The following is a 7,288-nucleotide window of genomic DNA, read 5'->3' on the forward strand; positions in this document are numbered from 1 at the left end:
ACTTAGGTTCTCTGTCTCAGTCAGAGAGAGAGACACATCTCTACTTCTCAGTTTCCGTTAAGGCGTTTGGAGGGTTTCCTTGGCTTCTTCATGGGTCCCTCCTAAGCCTCTCGCTCCTGTTCTCAACACACTGAGGAAGGCATTTTCTTGACCCTATTAGAAGATACCAGAGAATCTTCCCGCAGGACGCAGGATCTGAACCCTGGTCCTCACACTTGGTCATCCAACACGTTGCCCACTGGTCCATCTCTCCAGGCTGCTTCACACAGCTTTTTGGCTCTTAAAAAAGAAAATACCTTACTCGTAACATGCATGCGAGAAAACTACAGACTCAGAAGTGAGTGCAGCAAGGACCGGAAATGAGCGCACGAGGACCGGGAAGCCAGGTTGGCTGGCTCCCTCTCTTCCTGCCTCCTTTTTCCAGTGAAATACCGCCAGCCAGTGCAATTATCGAGGGAAGGATAAGGATGGGTGAAAAACCCAGGCTGGACCTGCACGTCCATCCTTCACTCACGTTCTTCATGCTGGGCACTGTGGGCACTGTGGGCACTGTGAGCACTGTGGGCACTGTGAGCACTGTGGGCACTGTGGGCATTGTGAGCACTGTGGGCACTGTGGGCACTGTTCTGGGGTAGGGGCGAGAGTCCGGCGGTGAGCAGACAGAGCTGGATTCACGCCTCACGCTTTACCCTTTCCCTTGAACGGCACCACTACTGATGCATAAGCTCTAGGTCAACCCTCCCTTCCCACATGCCCTACATTGTGTAACTCACAGTTATTTCCCCTTTAATGCATTTAGAGACCATTTCCTCCTTTCTGTAGCTTGGCATTTCCCCATGTCTTTAAACTTCCCTCCAGAGAAATGACCCATCTCAGAAATTCTCCATTCTTAGTTTTATTTTAAGTGAAGCCACTTTGCTGGAGTATGTGTTCTGGAACACATGTTCTGGAGTATGTGTTCTGGAACATGTGTTCTGCTGTTTCCTGGGCTCACTAACCTCCTGCTTCTCATTTAATCACCACCAATGCAGATGATCACGTTTTTTTTTTTTTTTCTCAAGTTATCCTTTATCTAAACAACACTTTAGTGAACAGCCTGGTATATGTCAGCTAGGGGCATGTGCAGAGAGGCAGGTCTGTGCACATTAGGATATAGATTAGCTAGATTTACCAGACTCTCTTGGTCACTGTTCCATTTCTGTGAAGAGGTACCATGACCAGGGCAACTCTGATAAAAGGAAGCATTTCATTGAGGGCTTGCTTATGGCTTCAGAGGCTTAGTCCGTTATCATCATGGCGGGGAGCATGGCGGCAGGCAGGGGTAGTGGTGGAGCAGCGGTGACTGGGAACTACATCCTGATCCAAAAGCACAGAGGGAGAGACTGGGCCTGGCACCGGCTTTTGAAACCTCAAAGCCCGCCCCCAGTGACGTACTTCCTCCACAAGGCCACACCCCCAATCCTTCTCAAACAGTGGCGCCCCTTGATGACTAATCATTCAAACACACAAGCCTGTGAGGGCTGTTCGCAAGTCAGGTGGAGATGGATTTGTTCATCTGCTAGAAGAGCTGGATGCAGACTCTGTAGCTCAGCCCTACTTATATTTCAGTTTCTGCCGAGCAGAAGACTTCAGGGGGACAAACTCCATCTTTGTGGTTATAATTGCCATTTTTAAATTTAATTTTATTTTATTTTATACTATCTCATGTATCCCAGGTAACCTAGAACATACTACGTAACCAAGGATGACTTTGGACTTCTCATTCTCCTGCCTCCACTCCCCCCCTTCCCAACCCCAATGCGTTAGGATTTCAGGTATACAGCATCACACACAATTTAGTGATACTGAGGATAGAACCCAAGGCTCTGTGCCTGGCAGGAAAGCACTATGCCCACCCAGTCACAACCCGCCTCTGCCCCCCAGCCCTGACTTCCTTGGTTATCCCTGAAGGAACATCTTCCCTTCTGTTCATTGGCCCTGTGGACTTTATATCTGAAGCACAGAGAAGCTTGATTTTCCCTTAGCGAGTCTTACCCACCTGATGGGTGTGTGGTGGGTACCCTGAAGAGAGGCTAAGTTCTGCAGCTGTTTGTGATAGATGCCCAGGAGACAGGGTAGAACTAGCTCTTCTGCTCACACCTATGAGACTCTGTACTTAAACACTGGTCCATTTTGAATCATGGCTAACTCTGTGACCACTTCCTCAGCTGTGGAAAATAAGGGTAGCCGGTGAGCCAGCCTTCCTGCCTCCCAGGACTGAGAGACCAGCCTGTATTGATGCCTTTCTCTCTTAATCATCAGGGTAAAGGCAACGCTTTCTCCTGAACCCTTAGAGTCGGGGCTGAAGCCATTCATAAACTCTTATTGAGCCATCAGCTTTGCAAAGTTTGCCTTAATGTTTTCGCGTGCTATTGATCTGCGGGAAGAACTATAAAAATTGACACCAGAATAAACTTTGAAAGACGGCCCTTGCTCAGCTGAACTGGGATCAATGCGTATCGACCCAAGGCATGGAGGGAGGGGAAGAGACCACCTTGTCTCCATTAGCAGGTCCTCACTGGACTGATGCGGCTTTCTGGGTGTTTCCTGGCTGTGTCGGGCCCTCAACTGCAGAAGCAATGGTGTTCGGAGTGTGAAAGTTAGAGACAGCCTACCCTTTCTTGCTAAGGAATGAATCTCAGAGAGGTTAATCGAGTTAGCCAGGGTCACACAGCTCACCCATGAGAGGATTTGATCTTAGGGTGCTACAAGTACTCTATAGCTCTTTGCTGTAGGCATGGAGAATTGAATTTTCTCTTAGTGATTCTTTCTCCCATGTGTGGTTAGTTGTGGATTTGGGAGCCTTCAAGAAGGAAGGAAAAGTGCGTATTCTGTTACACCACTGTGCCCCAGGCAAATATTCAGCAGGAAGGGAACACTTGACTCTTCCTATACCTGGCCTATGCCCTCAGACAAGTGACTGGACCTTTGTCAACTGTGACAGGCAGAGTGTAGCAAGGTCCTCCTAAAAGGACAGAATGTGGTTTTTGAGGTTTAGTAATAGTACTTGAGTTAGAATTCTCTTGTGATGAGGTCTCAGACAGAGTGGCTTCAGTGGAGAAGGGCTTATTTGGGCCCACGGTTTCAGGCAGCTCATTATGTTAGGGAGGGGAAAGGCTCACAGGAAGGTGAAGGGCAAGTCAGAGAAAGAGAGAGGGAGGGAAGTGGGAGGAGAAGAGAGACAGAGAAAGGGAAAGAGGGAGAGGGAAAGAGAAAGGAGGGAGATGAGAGGGGAGGGGAAGAGGGAAAGGGGAGGGAGAGAGGGAAAGGGGAGGGAGGGAGAGAGAGGGAGGGAGAGGGAGTGAGAGGGAAAGGAGGAGGAGTGGGACAGGAGGAGAATAGAGGAGGGGGAGAGAGAGGGAGAGGGAGAAAGGAGGGGGATGAGAAGAAAAGGGGAGAGGAAGGGAAGGGGAGGGAGAGAGGGGGAGGGAGGGAGAGGGCAAGGGGAGAGAGAGAAGGGAGACAGGAGGGGAAAGAGGAAAAGGAGGAGGAGAGAGACAGAGACAGAGACAGAGAGAGACAGAAAGCCCATGAGCTGAAAAAGGTTAGAGAAAGCATCCTGTCCTGGGCGAGCTTTCTCATGAAGAAGCTGCCTTTGAGTTATCCATGTTCCTGTAAGTAGTCCCTTACCCATACAGAAGGAACCCCAATAATCTCATTGCCCTCCCTACCCCCAATTCAGACTTCAATAAAATTGTTTCTTTCATCTGTTGCCCCTGCCTCATCTGGAATGAGTAGAAAATTGTTCCACCTCTCTCTGTGACAAGTCACACATACAGTGTGCTCACTCAGAGATGTGCTCTACTGAACTCCTGGACCATTCTCTGTCTGATGAGTTGTTGGTGAAGAAGATCTCATGGCCTCTGAATAAAGCAAGAACCTATGTGACACCTACTAAGATATCACCCAGTCTTATCCACCACCCTTCCTTCCATCCAAACATGCTGACTTCATGCTGGAGAAGTGAAGACTGAAGCTCAGAGAGGCTAAGCAGTTTGCCCAAGTGCACACAGCTCATAAATAATCAAATCTGAACTCAGGGCGCCATAACTTCTAAACTGAAACTCCTTGAAGTTGACAGTATTTTATCACAGCAACAGGGTGAAGAAACCAAGACATGCCTCAGAGGATGCTGGTGAGGACCCTGAGGTGCAGAAAGGAAGAGGTTCCCAGGCAGCATCTCCCCATGCCCCGCAGGGTGGCCATCTTATATGCTAATGAGCATGGTAATGATGGGAAGTCCCATGCATAGGTCCATGAGAATGCCTTCAGACAGGATTACCTGAGGCTAGACAGCTCTGCTGCAGACTGCTTGGCTCCTTCCTGCTTATGGTCCAGACAATGCTGAGGTCCAGGGGAAGAGCAGGGTTCTTCACCTGCCTGCCCCCATTCTTTCTGATGCCCCCACTGCCACTGTCCTTTAATAAAATCACGTCCCAGCTTCTTTTGCCTTCCAATTCTGAACTGAAGGCTGATGACTCTCCAGGAATCTTCTGGGTCGGTCGCACAGGATTGGAACTGTTGAACGGTTGAAGTGTTCTCTGGCGTCACAGACCGAGGAGCCACTGTGTTCTCAGCCTCCACAGCACCCCAGCAGCCATCATTAGATTAACTGGTCTGGAGTCTGTTAGATAATCTTGAGACTCCCTTTCATGATGTATAGGCGATCTTCCCACGGTGTCCTCCAGAGAACCCAGGACAGGGGCTTCATGAGGGAAAGCCCCTGGAACCCTCGGCTGGAACGCCAGTAGCCAAGCCTCTTCATCCTTTCATGATGTGGAGCAGAATCCATGGGTGGGGCCAGAGCCTTGGCACCTGTCTGAGTTCCCCAGGGAGGCTTGGGAGCCCTTGCATTAGGAGGTTGCTTGGATACATAAGAGTCCCAGTAAAAAGTAGGGCTCCGTCTTCCTGCCCCAGGCGCTACAGGAACCGCAGTTACCATGCAAAGGGCCAAGTCCAAGAACCACACCACACACAACCAGTCCGGCAAATGGCATCGAGAAATCCCGGTCACAGAGATACGAATCTCTTAAGGGGGCTGACCTCAAGTTTCTGAGGAACATGCTCTTTGCCAAGAAACACAACAAGAAAGGCCTGAAGAAGAGGCAGGCCAACAATGCAAAGGCAGTGAGAGCATGCGCAGAGGCCCTCGGGGCCCTGGTAAAGCCTCAGGCCATCAAGCCCAAGCTTCCAAAGGCCCCAGCCACAAACTAAACCGCCTGCCTGGCTTTCATCACTCACCCCAAGCTCGGGAAGTGGAGTCAAAGCTACATGGCCAAGGGCCGTGGGCTCTGTCAACCAAAGCCCAAGGCTCAAACCAAGGCGGAGGCCAACGCTCTAGGTAGGGCCCAGGCTTCAGCTCCAGCTCAGGCTCCCAAAGGTGCCCAGGCCCCTGTGAAGGTCCCATAGAAAAGGCTCCTGCCAGTGTGAAGACAGGTGGACTGCTGTGACACACCTACCCACACGCTATTTGCAGATGACCAGTGTCCTAGGCTGTTTTTACAAATAAACTTGAGGGTAGATCTGTTTAAAAATAAAATGGAGCAGGGCTCCTTTGGGTTTCCTCTAGGTAAGGGTTCAGTTGCACACACTATGACCTTGCTGTATACAATCCCCCATCCCTTTTCCATTTACCTGTGACTTCATCTCATCCTTAAAACATCTGGTCCAAGATGCAACCCCAGAGATTCAGAGACATTGGGAACTGTGGCCCACAGATACGGAGCTAGCCAACACTCAGTCGTTTATCCTAATCCGACAGCTGTCCAAGCACAGTCCTCCCTGTAAGGTGGACAGTGGTGCTCAGTGAGGTTATTCTGGGCAGCTGTGGTGGTGCACACCTGTGGTCCCAGCATGTGGGGAGACTGAGGCAGGAGGATCACAATGGAAAGATGGGTCTGGGTTGCGCAGGGAGACCCTGTTTCAAGAAACTGAGGGCTGGAGATGAGGCTTGGTGGGAGCCCATTTGCATAGCCCTACGTTCAATCTCTCACACTGCATAAAACCCGGATATGACTCTGCCACTGAGCTGCATCTAATATATATGAAAATATATAATATACAAATATATTAAATATACAGCGTGCAGGTATGCATTTCTTTTCTTCTGGGCCGCTTGCCAAGTACGGCGGTATTTTGTTCTCAGAAATACATGGCGGCTTAGTCGGGGCTGGAGGGAGTTCCTGGGTGGTAATGGACACCTCGTGAGCCAGCCCCACCCCAACCCCCAGTCAAGAGTGGTATTTTATAATCCTCATCTCTCACAGCGAGAAAATTTATGACTGCTTCTTCCCTGGGACTTCAAAGCCAGAACAGCACCAGCCACCCTCACCCATGCCTAGATCACACCCCCACTCCTCCCCATCCTTGCTTGCTCCTCCCCCGACCCACCCCCCAGGGCTCCCCCACCCACCCACACGATTCCCTCTCTTCTCTTACATTTCTGCAAGTCTCCTCTTTGGAATGGCGACTCCAACACTGGTAGAGAGGGTCCCCTCAGGCTGTGTGTGTGTGTGTGTGTGTGTGTGTGTGTGTGTGGTGTGTGTGTGTGACTTACCTGGGATGTGTAGGATGATAAGGTCCCTCCCATTCACGCCATAAATAACCACTTCCCCTCCACAGACCACAAATCATTGCAGATTTAGGGAGTAGGTAGTAATGGTTGTGTTTCCCCCATAGGCAGAGTGGAGGGTGTGGGGCTGTGCGTGCGTGTGTTTAATTTCTCTCTTTTTACCCATGTTAAAAAGCACCTTGGGCTCCTCCCTTTGCTTCTAAATGCTCCTTTGAAGGGATTACAGCTGCCCAACTCCAGCCGAGAAAGATGCTGTGAGTTGAATATTTCCTGATACGGCACACCAGCCCATCCCCGGGATGAACTTGCTCCTCTAGCCGGGCAAACACCATTATCAACCCCAACTCTCCATTCCTACCAGGTTCTAGGCCATGTCACCTCCTCCAGGATCTCCCTGTGTCTCACTTCTCGCTCACCATGTCCGGGTCCTGCCCTGGGGCCTTGCTGGTTTTTCCTTTTTTGTCTCTATTTGGGATTCTCCACCCATTGAAGGAGAGGAAGGGAAAAGAGACGGGGGCTAGCTATCATTGAGCTGAGAAAAAAACAAACAAACAAACAAAAAAAGAAAAAAAAAACCACACCGAGTACCAGACACAAGCACTTGAGGGACACAGTCCTAGAACACAGTCCCTTCCAGAACTTCTTTCAGCATGGATCAGCAAAAACACTCCATCCCCT

At 50.2% G+C, this 7,288-nt stretch overlaps 1 pseudogene; it reads left to right on the forward strand.

Moving 5' to 3' along the window:
• Positions 1 to 4,979: 4,979 nt before the first annotated feature.
• LOC127672515 (60S ribosomal protein L29-like) lies at positions 4,980 to 5,448 on the forward strand (annotated as a pseudogene).
• Positions 5,449 to 7,288: the final 1,840 nt, after the last annotated feature.

Source organism: Apodemus sylvaticus, chromosome 22, assembly GCF_947179515.1.
Source record: "Apodemus sylvaticus chromosome 22, mApoSyl1.1, whole genome shotgun sequence".
Classification (NCBI taxonomy): domain Eukaryota; kingdom Metazoa; phylum Chordata; class Mammalia; order Rodentia; family Muridae; genus Apodemus; species Apodemus sylvaticus.